Here is a 17,686-nt window from a genome sequence, read left to right as displayed (position 1 = left end):
CTCTCTTGCATGTCGATCGTGTTGTCTGTCTTTCTGATCTTCAAATCTCTTTTCCTACACTTGAGTTCTCCGTCTCTTCTCAACCTTCCCCTGCCTCCTTCTTCTCATCTTCTTTCTTCTATCCATCCTTATCCTTTTCCCGGTTATTCCTTCACCCACCCTACATTCTTTTCTTCTCTCTAATCCCTTTCCTTCTTCTTCCCGACTTCCAGCCATTCAATCGCCCTTCCCTGCTTTTATTTTCTTCCTCCTCAGCCTTCTGCTTCTTCCCACTTTCCTTCGTTCTTCCATCCGTACCCTTTATCCGGTCCTTGATCCTTCACACTTAATTTTGTTCCTCCCTCTCGTCCTGTCCCTCCTTCCTGCCTCCCATCTTTCACCTATCTACATTCTTTTACCTGCGTATAGTCCTTCATTCCTGTTTTATGTCTTGTCTTTAACCTCTTTTTTCCTATCACCCAAGCCCTGCCCTAATTTTCTTCCTTTTCATTCTATCCCATCTTCCCATCTCCCTTCTTCCATCCACCCAGACACACTTTTCTTTCTCCCTCCCAACCATCCTTCCCCCTTTCCCACCTCTCACATTTTCCACCCACTCATGTCCTACCCTACTTCTCATCGTTCTCATCTTTCTCCCATCTTTCTTTCATCCATCCAGATCCTCTTCTCTCCCTCCTTCCCAGACCGCTTCCCCTCCACCTCTGTGGGGGTCAAAGGTGAACGCTGTCCTTGCCCCGGTGTGTGGCCCTTGACTCCTCACCGCGGCCCTCACCCCGCCCCCTCACGCACCTCTCCACGCACACAATAACATCACTCACACCCTTGACATGACGCTCATATACACACCATTATGAATATGATTTCGTGAGGGTGAGCACCAGACGTCTTGCCAGCGACTAGACACGAGCGGCCACGGGCTATACTTTTAAAAAACCGGCAGCGATAAACAGAGGTTCTTTTGTGAGTCTGAAAAAGATTATGTGGTCCCTAAACAATTCAGCCACAAATGTTGAAGATTCTTTAACGTTGATGGGGACTGTCATTTTTTTCTCCTGCCAAAATAAACATGACAAAAAGCCCCGGGTATATTTGTATGCACGAGTGGGTAAACATGTGGTATGGAGGAGCGTTCAAGCAGAGTGGAGGATGTAAACTTCAAGATGAGAGTCGACGTTCCTGATGGAGGCTTTCTCGCCGCCGACGTCACTATTGCATGACCCCCCCTTCCCCCTCCTTCATTCCTCACTACCCCTACGTACGTGAAGCACGCACCCCTCCGTGCCTCCCGCCGCTACCCGTGCATCTTCACCCAGTCACCACCTACCTGCCTCCTACATTACCCACACCTACACGCCACCCATTCCTCTTTCATCTCGCCAACTTTCTACCTGTACCCATCCTTGCCCACACTTTTTTTTTTTTTCACTTTTTTTTTCTTAATTCGTACTCTATGCTACATCAACTCACCAGCTCATTTCACTTTTAAAAATCCATTTCTGCCTCTACTAAACTTCATCAGCTCAGTCCCCTCTCTCATCCCAGCTTGGTCATATCTTCGACTATACTTTTCCATTAACCTTTTCCACACCTCGCCAGTTAATTTCATTTCATTCATTCGTACTTCATGTTCAGCTCTTTCCACTGTCGTAATGTTTTACCCACACCCATGCTAATACTGTAGTTTCACTTACCAGCACTTTTGCACTGCCCTTGTCCACACTCAGCCAGCTCATTTTGCTCCTGTCTTCTGTACTCCTGGCGTTCCTTTTATGTTCCATTCATTCTCTCCATTTGAAGACAAGTTTTGCTGTACCTCTGCACTTACTAGCACTTTTTGTCACTTTAACAGCTCATTGTACTTCTTTAATCTACATTATCTTTATACCCCATTAACCCTGTCCATTTTCAGTCTTTTATTATTATTATTATTATTATTATTATTATCATCCATCCGTCCATCATCGAATCCTATGTTGCCCCAAACTGAGCTTGGAAGCCCGGGGCTAGAGAAGTTAGTCCTGACATTTAAGATGAGAGTGACCAGCCTAACTCATCCCTGAGTGGCACTACATGAGCAATAAACTTCAACCACTCCTTGGATATAAACCTACACAGGCTCAGTCCTATTGGAGCGCCTTAATTACCCACTAAACCACCAGGCGCCAAAATTTGATTATGTGGTTCCCACCCAGCGTAGTAAATGGTTTCTTGGTGTACAGAAAACGAATTGGCTTGTCACTTAGTGCAGTCACCTATTGGCAGAAGGAAAAAGAAAGTATGAAAGAAAGAGAGACAGAAGAGGGAGTGTAAAGTCACCCACGGGCAGAAGGAAGAGGAAAAAATAAAGGAAAGACAGAAGAGGATGGAAGAAAGAAAGGAAAGGGTAGACACCTGAGAGCAGCACTACGTCGAGTGAGTGGATGGTGAGTGCTCCCACCTACCACCATTATTATTATTATTATTATTATTATTATTATTATTATTATTATTCCACTGTACCTTTGCCTACATTTCTAATTGCACTTCTTTAGTCAGTACTTTCATGCACTCCGTCAGTATTACATCAACTCGGTCGTCCATGTTATCGAATTTCTTCTACACACCTCGGCAATTACAAGCACTTCTGTCACTATCTTGTCCACACACCAAAAGTCCATTCCACAGCTGCCTAATCTAGCCTCCATCCACTTCCTTTACGCTCCACTCCCCATCCACACCACCCACATCTTAACCACCCTGTCAAAACCCCACACTTTCCAGACTTTCGCATCCCAACAGCTACCCAGTATTTCCATCCCTACTCCTCTATTCTATCCAATTGTCTCATCCCTACTTATATACGCCACTGTGTCTTCTCATCCCTACTCCCACGTCCATCACCGTACTCACCCACATGTTCAGCCTGACCCCAGTAAAAGCACCTCTCACCCACCCACATTCCTCCTGACCCGTTGCTGCCCACACCTTCACCTACATTCCACCTGGCCGCATCACTGACCAGACTCTTAACTAACCCTTCCCCACACGACATACCTGGCTTCAGCAACACCTGGGTGCAATTTTCCATCTCTGTCTACTTAATTCTCATCGTCATAATATCTGTTTATGTCTTACCATCATTTACATGGGCGCTAACACTATCCCTACACATCTCCTCACTATCATCACTTCACGCCTCACGACGTATCACATCATCATCACCACACGTAATGAAAAAACCGCATGGTCATCAAAAGCCTCGTTGTGACACACCTCACTATCACCGTCACATTCCTCACCATCACTGCTTACCTTCCACCACCTGCACTACCAACCGTACATACTCATTACTGCTGCCACATTGTCACTCCACCTTGGCCGCCACTTCTACATATACATACCGCCACCACCATCACGACACCGTTGCTTCACCGCCACTATCACCGTCTTATCACCATTATTCAATAACACTGTCACTTTAACACACCACTACCACCACTGTCACCTCTACCGACATGCCATCTTCACCTTATCTCATTGTCTCTATCACCCCTACTAACACACCGCAGCAGTACAATTTGAAATACCACTATAAATCACCATACCACCACCAACACCATCCCATTACCTCTGCCACAACCACACTGTCATCCAGTCACCTTCATTACAACACTACTGCCACATCAACACCGCCTAATTACTATCTTCACAGTCTCTTCAACACCGTGACACCACTACCAGCACACCATCTTATCTCCACTGATTTACACATACACCACTACTTAACCATCTCACAACCACTGCTCTTACAACTACCGTCACATTTAGACATAAAGTGTGCAAACTGTGTGACTTCATATTCACACCAGCACATTCCTTCATTCCAATTAGCACTTCCACAGTAGGACTACACCATCACCACCACCACTACGCCATATTTATTACACGACACCACCACCATCACTACCACCATCACCACCACCATCACTACTACCATCACCACCACCACACCACCGCCACCTGCACCCCACCTGTACCCACCACCACCTACGTGCACCATTAACATGCAGCACCGCATCAACGCTCCTTGCCTCCACACTCTTATCTCCCCCTCTACCTGCCCCTTCCCCCATCATCGTTAACGACTACCTTGCCTCCGACCCGCGCATCTGCCCTACACCCACTCCTCAAAGCACACTCACCCTCCTTTCACAACCGAGGAACAGGAAATTCTTAATTGCCTGTCTGGCTAGAGCTGTCGTGACGTCTCGAAGGATATTTCATCATATTTCGAGTGTCAGCCGGACCGCCATCAAGGACTGACAGTTGCCGTGACACCTTCCTTGCAACTTTATCTCCCGTCTGAAGTGCCGCCTTGTCGTTTGTGTGGTCGCGGCGCCAGGCAAACATTCCTCCTCGTGCCTTATGCGAAAATTACCAGTAAATACTTCCCAAACGCTACGAGAAATTTTTGCCAGAAAGTTGTTGACATTTTCCCTCGCCGCACGAGTACCCACTTTGTCGCCTGGCCGGTCCTGAGGGAGGTGGACATTAGCGAGGTGGGCGACGAGTGTGATGCCACCTGCTCTTGCGCCTCCAAAAAAAGCCGACAGGAAATCCTCTAATCCCGAGAGAGCCGTGTGCCGCCGCCTTGTGCAGATATGGCCTGCGTCGTGAGAAAAGTGCACACCGCCGGCCTGGACTGGGATTGTATTCCTGAATCTCCTTAAGCTTAAATTCCATGCAAGATGTTATGCTTATACGTTTATCGTCACTCACACAACTATCAAGCACTTCAACAGCAAACCAGTGTAAACAGTACTGTAAAAAAATATGGCCGAACAATATGATTCACGGTAATTTGTAACTGCTGTGGAATTTATGTATTGGTCAAATTGGCTGAGATTTTTTATACATACGGCCCCTGCACGTTGTGTCAACCCCGGTGTCGCGACCCTTGCCTGGCTCTGGGCCCTCTTTGGAGGCGACGTGTCCCAAGGGAAATGCACAAACTTGGGTATTTTAAAAGCAAATGAGTATCTAAATGTTCTTCTACGGATTAGGAAAGTTTCTTATTATTTCAGCTGTGTGATGAAATACTTGAACTGTATACTGTATGCAGACAGCCATACATCCCACCGCGTATGTTACGAAATATTTAAGCTGCATTCTATGTTTATGCAATTGTATACCTCGCCAGTTATGTGATGAATACTTATAATACGTAAACTGCAGTATGTACAGTATGTGCACAGTTATACATCCCGTTAGTTATATCATTAAAAAAAAATATGGATGGATAGCTTTATCTATTTACTGCCAATTGTATCATTTTATGTAAGAACTAAAGTAATATTGCTTGACCAGAGTTTCTCCAGCATGAATAACATTACTGTCAGCGCCTCAGCCCCTCTCGCTCACCCCACAACGAGCAGAGTAGAGCGTGGCGGCATACTAATGTCACCTTATCTCCGTGGCACAAGCTGCAGTGTCACTAGATCTCACCCGTCCCGTCTGTCTCGCCTTGAGTTATCAGCTTAAACACAGTGTCACTTACTCACACAAGGGCCAGGTTCTACATATTTATATTTATCATAGCGAAGTCTGCGACGGAACAGTCAAAGCTTATCTATGTAGAAGGCAGTAAATCTTAATGTCTTCAATCAGTGACAAGTTTATATATATATATATATATATATATATATATATATATATATATATATATATATATATATATATATATATATATATATATATATATATATATATATTCTTTTCTATACTACCAACAGGTTTTATTCAGCTTATAAGAGCTCCCTATTAGTGAAGGACTTAATGCTTGTAGAGTGTATGTAATTCCTCCGAATCGAGAAAACACTTCTAAGTTGAGTATAATTATAGGAAGATCATAAGAATCAAATATAAGAATACGTTGTCAGTTAAAACTACCGAATCACATATCATTCCAATATGAACTCCTTAGCTGCTGTGGACAGCCCGGTATTTTAGTTTACGCTAAAGCCATGCGGTTTGATTTAGCAAAAGGAAATTCTACCAGTCTGGGGGTTAAAAGTTAACTTGACTTCCAAAGCTGGTGTTGTGGACGCAATTAAGTTTTTATTCAGCATAACATCGACCGGTTTTGTATAAATGAGAGAAATCCCAACAATCAAAGGGTTAGCAACTTATTACCATAAGTATGACCGAAATCAGGGGACGAATTCACATATCACTGTAAGATAATTTTCCTTCTCAAAACTAAAATTTGTCGTAACACGAAAAAAAAAAAAAAAGACAAAGGAAGATTTTGAACATGGTACTACTCCAGTTGGTTTCTTTTCACCTGAAGGAACTTATCCACTCTCACAACTTTAATGCAAAGGCGTGGTTGCGTGAAATTTCTGGAGCCGTAGATATATTACAGGAATGAGTCTCCCTGGCTACTATTCAAGCTGACCCTCATATCTGACTACACTTCCATCAATTGAACGGAAAGGAGTTAGGGATCTTTGTGTGTTAGAGTAAACAAACTAGAGACGATTTCATTCAGACTAGGAGATCACCCTGACTGGGAAGAGGTTTATGAAGGATGTATCTAATCCCTCCATATCAGACAGTCTCTCCTTAGCTGAATTAAATCGTCTGAAGTAGGCATAAATAACATGATTACGTCCTCGGTTAAAGGGAATAAGATAAAGTAGCACCACCACACACCAACCAGTGTAGAGTAGCAGACCTAGCATGACATAATAACACACTAAGGTAGAATACATGAGCAGAATGACAGCAGCACACACACCGACCACTCCAGCCCTCCACAACTAGTCCATAACACCATCTGACACTAATATTAGCACGCACGCACGCACGCACGCACGCACGCACGCACGCACGCACGCACGCACGCACGCACGCACGCACGCACGCACGCACGCACGCACGCACACACACACACACACACACACACACACACACACACACACACACACACACACACACACACACACACACACACACACACACACACACACACACACACACACACACACACACACACACACACACACACACACAGTTATGTCTCCATAATCGCAGTTCCATCGTTATGTTTCCCCGTACGCACCAATAATCACCGCAATACCATAACCAAAATGCCATAGCACCGCACTTAGACCCCTCCATGAATCTCCCTTCCTCTTTCCATCCCTCCACGCTCATCTTTGCCTCCCTTCCCTTCACATCCTGTCTACTCCCCACTTCTCACTTCACCCATATTCCTTTCCTTCACTTTTCTTTTCTTCTCCTCCCACTTGCTTCTTCCTCTGATTCCTCATTTTCTCTCTTCCTCCCATCCCTTGTATCCTGTTCTTAATTTCCCTTGCTTCTTCCCTTTCCCCTCCTCTTACTTTCATTCCCCCATTTTGCTCTTGCCCCTTCCCTCCGCTCCAGACTTCCCACATTTTCCACTTTTCTTCTCCTTTCCCCCGAATCTCACCTCCATCTTCCACCATCTCAGCAATTTCCCCCTCAATTCCCAGGCTAATGTTCCTGTCTCTCACTTTCTCCCTTCCCGCTCCTTCCCATCCCTGGAGAGGTTTCTCCTCCATGCGGTGGCACCGATGTAGCCGGACAGCTCTGCTGCCCAGTTATACAAACGTCCCTCAATTCTCTCCCTTTCCCCCGAAAAGAGGACGGTGGAGTGCCGAAAACAGTCGCATACAGCTTTTCATTCCTTGTCATTAGCTGATTGAATAGTTTTATTAGTTGTAACTGTCCCTTTACGATTCAGTCACGAAAGACCAATAGGTCTGCTGCTGTTTGCTTTCCTCTGTACTCCTTTAGTTCAAGTGTTATATTTATTTGGAGCTACAACTGCTACGGCAACTTCCCCATACTTTAATTTACTCTTCCCACCAAATTTCCCTCAACCCTCAGTTTTCCCTTCCCACCCTTACTTGCTTCTAATCTCACTGGCCCCCCTTCCCTCCCCTTTCATTTTCCCCTGGCCTCAGTTTCCCCTATCCTCCGTTCCCCTTCCTCTTCCTCCTCAATTTCATTCACCTTAATTTCCCTTACCCTCAATCCGCCTTCCCTCCGACTGGCTTCCCCCTTCCCAAAATTCACCATTTTCTCCAGTCCCCCCTTCTTCCCCGCTTCCTCCCTTCCTCCTTCGCTTAATTATTCCTCGCTTTCCTCACCTCACTTCCCTCCTTCTCACATCTCTTCCTCCCACCTCCCCCCACTTCCCCAAGCTGCTGTACTCGCCCCACACTGTACTGACCCTGACCTTTGCCCTCACCTCTCTCCGCTCCCTACCCCCTCACCACTCCCTCACCCTCCCCTTAAGCCCCTCTCTCCCCACCCCATCCAGCACTCCCCTCCCCACCCAGCACTCCCCTGCGTTCCGGAGGAGGGGTGACTCACGCTTACTGCCGTCCCCTCACATCCCCCCACACCACACACCAGCGTACATCACCACACACTGTCTCACATCATCACACTTTCATAATACCACACACACACACACACACACACACACACACACACACACACACACACACACACACACACACACACACACACACACACACACACCACTGTACTTCTTCGTACACCACTACACATTACCATACACTTAATACCCTCTAACACCCAAGCATTGATGATCCTGAAAAATTACATACTGCCAACTCCAGGCACCCATTCATTAATACTGTACCACATCATTACATACCATTACATATCACCACACACCACAGCACATTACCTCACACCTACAGCTCTTTCCCATTACACATACTAGCGACTGGTACTATTTCTTGATGCTTTATACCAGTCGGATCATTCATTCGTACCATATCTTCGCCTGTCACACACCACCGCACATCAGCACACGATTACATCCATCCAAGGCCAAACGTATTACCGAATCTTGGGGAAAAAAAAATGCACATACACGCACACTGCCAACTCATACTTTTTTTTTCTGAATAGCCATTAGACCACAGCATAGTACTGCAGATAACCACACGCCATTGGACATCTTCACACTTTTCTAACCCTCTAAAGCCACACACCCTAGTGACTCTAAAAACACACACACGTTGCTAACTTCAAAGTAGTTTGTAAAAGCCATTAAATGACACTACAGCACTGCAAATAACTACACACCATGGCACATCATCACACTTTTACAGCGCACTACGACCACACGCCCTAGCTGCCTTAAAAAAAAAAAGAAAAAAAGCTGCCAACCATTATTCATACCACATTACCCCCCCACACACACACACACTTACAACTCTCCATAACCACATACTGCTGGCGAGCCATGTATTCCACATCACCACACACAATCATCACACGTTACCACTCTCATTTGCAAGTATTGAAAACCACGTCCAAGTGACTCCAAAGACCACACATTGCCAGCTTCCAACAGAGCATTGATGTAGGACTAATTATTTTAAATGTCACCATACATTGACACTCATCACCATGCATCACCACGCGTACAGAACTCTCTTCATGTATGCATTTAAAGACCCTTGATTAGTAGGGCTTAACAGTCTTTGTTGCTGTCGTATTATCTTGTGCTGCCATTTAGGCTTCTCAGAGCACGACTCAGCAGCGCATCTCACCCTCATACACAACATACGAATGAATTGAATACGAGTATGACATATTTGCTGTCTATAATGCTACTTAACGCAGTTTGTCCGTACTGTATACAAGACTTTAGATGCACTTGGTTACGCTCCGTACTTACATCACCAACGCTACACCTATCATCACACACTTTTTCCCTATCATGGCTGTATTTCTACACTCAACCTGGCTTTACATAAACCTTTTGACTCTTAGGGTTACATATTTACCTTACCATCACCAGTAGCAACCCAGCGCCTATCGTCACACACCACATCTCTATCACTGTTTCATTTTTGCACAGTCCATACCAGATTTTACCTACGTTTGTACACCTTCCACACGTGTGTCTCATCATCACCAACACAAAAACTACATTTATCACCCTACGCCTTATCCCCATCACCCCTTTATCTTTACAAACTACTTAATAGGATTTATCAGTATTTGGACACATTTATTGTATATAACAACATCTTCAAGATCACCACTACACCTGTGACCAATATCTAGAAACTATCACCGCAAACAGTAGTGATCATCATATCACACAGTACCATTCTTTGTAATGCACCCAGCACACCGGCGCATAACAGCTTATTATTGCCTATTTTCAACTTTATATCTTACCTACCTACCTTGTAGGGTAATACACTAACAGATCTTGACGTCACATATTTGTACCCATTACTTCCACTCAAGGACGTAACCAGATTCGCCAAGAGGAAGGTGGGAGAGGTGGGAGGAAGAAGGGATATGTGCAAATTGAAACTTGATTTAATTAATGATGATATTCATATGCATATATATATATATATATATATATATATATATATATATATATATATATATATAATGCGTGTGTGTGTATGTAAGGTTTGATATATCGACGTTCACGTAAAAATCGGTCATATGTAATGTATAAGGACAGTTCAAATTTGGGGGAATTTTCAGACTACGAATAGAAAAACACCATTCTTGTACTTTATGTTGTTGAGCTAAAATCATCCCCGGAAAATATGCCGTAACTATTTCATAACAAAGAATAATAACACGTACAGTTCATCCACCTTAACATGACGGAGTTTTTCGTCCTTCTGCAGAATCTTTCCCGTACTTCAATGACAGAATTGAAGTATATTATGCCTATATATCCCTTCCAGTGCATTTCTTTGTGACCAGCACCATAATCTAGTGTCAAGCTCAAGCTACTGTTCAACATTCAGTATAGAGAGATGGCAACTTTAGGCCAAGATAAAGTGGACAGAGGTTAGATACTGAGAAAATACATTTTTCAAGGACTTACAGGAACTCACTGCAGCCGAAGGTTTGAGTTAATATTTACCAGGAAATGATAATGAAAACGGAGGTAGTGAAGGGACTGGGAGAGAGAGAGAGCAGGTAGGCAGTGAGATGTAACTTAATGGTGTAACTCAAACCTGTACATGGTGGTCCGTAAATAGCGCTTCACTACAAACTCGCCAGGCATCCCCTTACGTGTTGCGGGGACGGCTCAGTAGTCCAATGTAGGCGTGGTAGTGGTGCTGGGAGCTGAAGTAGAAAATAAATGATGTAGGGTCGATACTGATAACACTGACTTTGCCGTACCCGCAACACACGAGAATTCCTTGCGTGGAGAGGAAGTGGAACGGTATATATATGAGCCACCCTGTATCTTAAGTGGCGCTGGAATTTCCGTAACACCTTTATGTTGGCGATTTATTATGAGCATCACATCTTAGTTTTCTCTCTTGTCCTGTGTATTATTTTCTGTTATCGATATGGTTCCTTCAGTAACGAGAAAGAGTATAAACAGATGGAAGAGACATAATAAATCGGCAAGGAGAAGGCGTTACGAACTATCCGAAATAATTACAAATGCGGCACTGTGAAGATAACGGGAAGTTGGGTGAAGAGATGAGAGGAACATGGTCAGGAAAGAAATGAAACGGAGAAAAGTTAACTGCAAGTAGGAAACAGAGAAGAATAGCCAGAGTAAAAAGAGAGGAAAAAAAGAGAAAGGAAAGACTGGGAAAAAGAGGAATAAGAAGAGGAAGCACATGAGTGATGGAGACAAGATGAGAAGTAAGGTCATGGTGAGAGAGGGCTGTGGAAAAAATATGTGAAGGATAAGACAAAAGCGAAAAAGGAGAGAAAGTTGGAAAGGAAGGCTCAGAAAGACGGGAGAGGGGGAAGACTGACAGAGGGGTGAGAACAGGAGAGAAAGGCTGTCAAAGACATTAATGATAAGAAAGAGAGCGGGAGTGCTTTGGAAAAAAAAAAAAAGTGCCAAAGATGTGAATAAAAGGAAAAGGGATTGTCACGAAAGTGAATAATCAGTTTAGAAAAGACTGCGAAGGAAGTGAAAGAGAGCTATAGGGACGTGAACAGAGGAGAATAACTAAAGACTGAGACTGTATAGTAAAAAAAAGAAGACAAAAACTACAAAAGGTAGTGAAAAGTAGAAAAGAACGAGAAAACTACAGAAGACGCATAGCCAATGTAAAGCATGTAATTGGTGAGAAAAGGATAAACAGCTGGAGTGGAATAGAAATATAACCAAAGAGAAAAGCACACATAACATGATAGGAAAAGCCTACGTATTTCGAAAGGCAGCGAAACACACATTGGCAGAGAGAAAAAAAATGCGTATACAGTGAGGACACCCACCCACGGGGAAAAGGTCATATAACTAGAGAATGACACATGACCATAGAGAAAAGTACACAGCCACAAACAGAAGGACACATCCCTGACCAGAGAGAAATGGACCAATAACCAGAGATAAAAGGACCATCTTCTGACTGGAGAGAAACGAATACATTAACAGAGAGAAAAAAAAACACGGCATAAGAGAAAAGAAAATAACTGGAAAAGAACAGAGTAAAAGAGACAAGAACACATAGTCAGTGAGAAAAGGACATATAACTAGAGTGTAAAGGACACATAACCAGAGAGAAAGAAACAGCGAAAGGAGAACAGGGCGCAATCAAAGAGAATGGTACACATAAAGTGAAAGAGAAGGACACATAATGGAGATCAAAATATGTGACCTAAAAGAAACCATGAAGGAAAAGCCACATAGACGCAAAAAAAAAAATGTTATATATCGAATGTGAGAAAGAAACATGTAATCAGGGAGAAAACGACATATAACACCAGTGTGGAAATGACACATGTCATTAGAGAGAGAAAAAAAAAATGACACACAAAACCAGTGGAGAGATTACACACATAATCAGAGAAAAGTGTGACACAGAACCAGTGGAGGAAGGAGACACGTAATCAGAGGAAGAATAGCTCAACCACTGACGAAATGACACGCACAGTCAGAGAGAAAAACGACACATATGACCAGTGGAGCAACGACACCTAAGCAGCGCAGACGTAGCCAGTGGGTGTTGGTGGGGGTATATGTGTGTTGGTTGGTCTGTGTCAACTCACGACGGGGCCACAGTGCACACTCCCCACGGCTTTCTAAAAAAACACAGGCGTTCCATCCTCCTCACGACCTGGCTACATTTTACGTTCTGCCACCTGGTGTTTCACTTCTCATTAAGCAATTAAGATAAGACGTATAAGGGAGAGGAAACTGCCGAGGATAGACAGGGTGGGAGACAGAAGAGGAGGTGCGGATAATTTAAGAGACCAGGAAAAGGAAGAGGAAGGAAGAGGATAAACAGGCCAGAAGACAGGAGAAAAAACGTGGAGAATTTAAAAGACTACGAGAAGGAAGAGGAAACGAAGATGAGAAACAGATAACACAGGAGTAGAAAACAATGAGACAGACCATAAGAGAGAAAAAGCAACGATGATGAGAAAGAGCCAATAAATTAACAACAGAATAAGGAACAAAATAGAGGATAATCAGACGACCACACTAAACGGGCAACACAGAGATTAGAGATACAGAACTGAAGAGGGAATAAGATAAGCAGTTAACAGAGTAGAAAAGAAAACAGGGAGAATAATGAGGCCGTGAAAAGGAAAAGAAAACAAAGAGGACAAACTGACTACAAGGCAGAAAAGAGAACACTAAAGATGAACACAGATGGAAGAAGAACTGCAGAGAACAAGCAAGACAGAAGAGGGAACATAAGCTATTAACAGAGCACCTGATGAGGAAAGGCAAGTGATAAACAAGCCACGGAATTGACAACACCGAAAATAAAAAGGAGTCTAAGATAAGAGAGAGAACGCACAGGTTAAACAGACCACACGAAAGAGGAAACGCGAATGATAAACAGTCCGCAAGATAGAAAAGGGAACACCGAAGATAAACAGAGCACCCCCCCAAAAAAAAAAAAAAATGCAGAGGGATAAGAAGGGCACAGGGCAGTTTTTATGAATGGCAGGAAAAGAAGAATGTGACAGCAAACATTAATTCTATCCAGGAGCCTGATAATGGAGGGAGAACGAACGATAAGAAAACTACAAGATCCATCCAGCCTAGAGCGTGCCAAGAAGTTTTATATATATATATATATATATATATATATATATATATATATATATATATATAATTGTGTGTGTGTGTGTGTGTGTGTGTGTGTGTGTGTGTGTGTGTGTGTGTGAATAATTCCTCCAAGCTTGAACTGTACTAGTTAATAGTGACTTTATATCGGAACATGGTTGTTGGAAGTGCTTTTGTAGCAATATGGATTTAACTCTCACTGATATTACTGTATGTATGAATGATAATTTCGGGTAATTTGCAAATGATTATGTGATCAGAGAGTAGGATTGGACTTGTTAATCCTCCATGTACGAACTTACTGGCATTTTGTATTTTTTTCAGGTATGAGGTTTGGTGGGAAAGACGTCTACCATCCTTTCATTTGATGTGGTGCTAGCTTCAGGTGACTCTACACTAACTGACAAGGTAAAGCATATACTATCCTGTACTCCACGAAGTCTGTAAGTAAGGTAGAAGGTAATCATAATACAGTATGCAAATCGATGCATGGTGATCTAGTGCGTTGAGGTGTTCCAGGCGAATGTGGTCCATTTGAGTTAATATTTAAGGGGTACATGGGGAAGTGGCTGGTCATCCTTGTCTTAAATGTCTTAACTAAATAGCCGAACTCAAGTCCCCTTCGCTGTTGATGGGGCAAAGCGGGTTTTGATAATATAATGATGGTAAGATTGCAGGGTCGATTTGAATAGTAACCAAGGAGTTTCATTCCTGCCTCATAACTGTTACTGATCAAGTTTCACGCAACCACGACTTATTCAAACAGAGTGAATGGCCCAGCGTTGTCAGGTAGAAAAACAAACCGACTCTAGCCTTTTTGGTCGGATGGATTCAGATGCCAAAAGACCAGCATTATAACCCACCATCAGGGCAGGAAGGAACAGCTGCAGCATTTATTTATTTATTTTTTAAGCAGCCCCTACAGAGAAACAGTATACAATCTACTGTCACCATTTCTTGACGATAGGAAACAAGGATGATCCGCCTCATTAATATTTTTTACTAACAAGCTGAGGGTTGCAAGGGATAACTTAGCACCCTTTTTTTAGAACCCCTTTTTTATCTGATTAATTCAACAAATGCGACCCCGCTTCATCATCCACTATCAAATTATTTCTCCCGCTTCAAGGCTGGAAGGGATATCTCTAGCAGTAATGTCAGATGACTCGATTGCCAACAAAAACGACCTTACCTCTTAGCTCACCATCAGTATTTTTTACCGCAGCCCCCACGGAAACGAAAAAAAGAGACCCACAACCCACACCCGTATATTTTTCTTGGCCGTAAAAGGGGATAATCTTGCTCATTAATAATTCCAGCGCCATTGGGCTGCGCGGGGCAACACTGTGCTGAGTTATCGTACCCGTCCTTTCAAATATACGAGCCAGTCCCTGCAGTTTTTTTCCTCTCTCTCTCTCTCTCTCTCTCTCTCTCTCTCTCTCTCTCTCTCTCTCTCTCTCTCTCTCTCTCTTTTTCCTTTTTTGTCGCGTTCTTGTAACATTTATTTTCATTCATTTAAGGAAGCTGAGCCGGCCCATCCGCTGTCGAGGATATTATGGGACTTTAATTATTGTTATTATTATTATTATTATTATTATTATTTTCCCAGCCGTCATGATTATTTCATCTGCCGTAATATTACCATGTGAAAAGAAGTATTTGTAAAGAGTTTTCCCGGCACTAATCCTCACCTGTTGATAATCCCCCCACCTCTCTCTCTCTCTCTCTCTCTCTCTCTCTCTCACACACACACACACACACACACACACACACACACACACACACACACACACACACACACACACACACACACACACACACACACACACACACACACACATCGGCATTAATATCCCACCATTTAGAATCACTTAACCCATCATAAAATTCCCCGTATGAAAAAGGACAATGTGAGTCCCTCCGTTAACGTCCTGTGATAAAGGTGCTGAGTGCTGAGCTGGGGGAGGTAACGGGGTGCTGATCTGAGGCCAGTCTGAAAACTCTGTGCTGAGTTATCGTACCCGTCCTCAGCAATTTTTTCCCTGTGTATTTCTGCTCCAGTCGTATTAATCACTACCTCATTGGGACGCATCTGATACTCCTTGTTTTGCAGTGTCAGACGATTTTATTCAGAGGAGCGAAGTCGTGGGATCTGGGGAGGTGTTAGCATTCTCGGGCTCCTGTTGCTCACTTGCAGCTGAATGAAATCGTCTACTATTAGCTGGAATTGGAATACTTGAGTTCTTCCAACCATGAGGGGGTGATGATCTTAATATTCTCAAGTTGTCAGCTGAATAAGAGAAAGTTGATATTCTCTTTTATGTTTTTGTGTTAGGAATTAGGGTGGTGGTGATGATGATGATGATGATGATGATGATGATTTTCTAGTTCTGCAAGCTACTTGATGTCGACATTATGAAGCCTCTATTAACATGTAAATAACGATAATAAGATGAGAGCCTGTTCGTGCCCGTTTAGGATGATATGTATGTGAGTGTAAATATATTGTGGTTTTTATATAGCACGAGTTACTGTATGATTTTCTTGTCATATGCGCTGACTGTTGTTACATGAGAGTTAATATGCTTCGTAATATAGTGCAGGTATAATGTGTTGTTCATGTAGCACCAGCCTATATAAGAGTTTTCTAATGTTATGCATGAACTGTTGCTACATAATGCAGATAATATTGCTCCTTAGTATAGTGTAAGATAGTGTGATGTATAGTGCATGTTTGGATATGATATTCTAGTGATATGCTTAACCTGTTGCTACACGATACATACAGTAGATAACATGGCTTCTTAACTCAGTGTAAGTGTAATACGTTTCTCATATATCTCGAGCCTCAGTAAGATTTTCTAATGATACGCATAAACTGTTGCAACACGATACAGATAACACTGGTTCTTAATATGGGTGTGGAGTCCATTATAAGCCTCAGGTGTAGCGCAGTAAATTATAAGGCCGCCCTTTAGTTATGTAAGCCATTAAGGACCCGATTAAGATATCACCCTCCTAATCTGACCACGCCTACAGGAGGAAATGTACTCCCAGCCCGCAATACTTCTCTTATTTTAACTTGATCTAGTTTTTCGTCTTTTTTGTAACTTATTATACGTAGCTCAGTGGCAGGAACAAATAATGGTAGGGCTCTGCATCCTCTCCATGACACTTCTTCCTGACTAGCATACTATTCTAGTGTTAATCTATTGTTGCGACTCAGTAATTATGCCAGAGAGATGACAGTTTTAGGCCATGTTTGAGTAAAAGGAGTACAGTGCGCCTTTCGCCCATCTTCTCATCAGCTTAGCAGGCTCCCTAGTGCTCCTTACTATTTTATTCAATCTTTTTATTTTTTCGTGTATGTTGTTAAGGTACATTAACTTCAAAACTTCCATAACCTGCCAATAAACACATCACAGACATATGATTATATATTCTTCCTTTTAATTCAGTAAAGAATAGGGTGTTGCAGAGCCTCCCAAACCCACGAGTTAGGCCCCTTAGCTTATCAGAACCACGAGACAAAATAAATAGCTGTCCCCTTCCCTCTAGGACGTCAACAGATGGTCACCCCTGCCA

Source organism: Coenobita brevimanus, chromosome 91 (assembly GCF_032717465.1).
Source record: "Coenobita brevimanus isolate Jiangsu-jjx chromosome 91, ASM3271746v2, whole genome shotgun sequence".
NCBI lineage: Eukaryota > Metazoa > Arthropoda > Malacostraca > Decapoda > Coenobitidae > Coenobita > Coenobita brevimanus.
Note: the sequence above shows the minus strand (reverse complement) of the source record.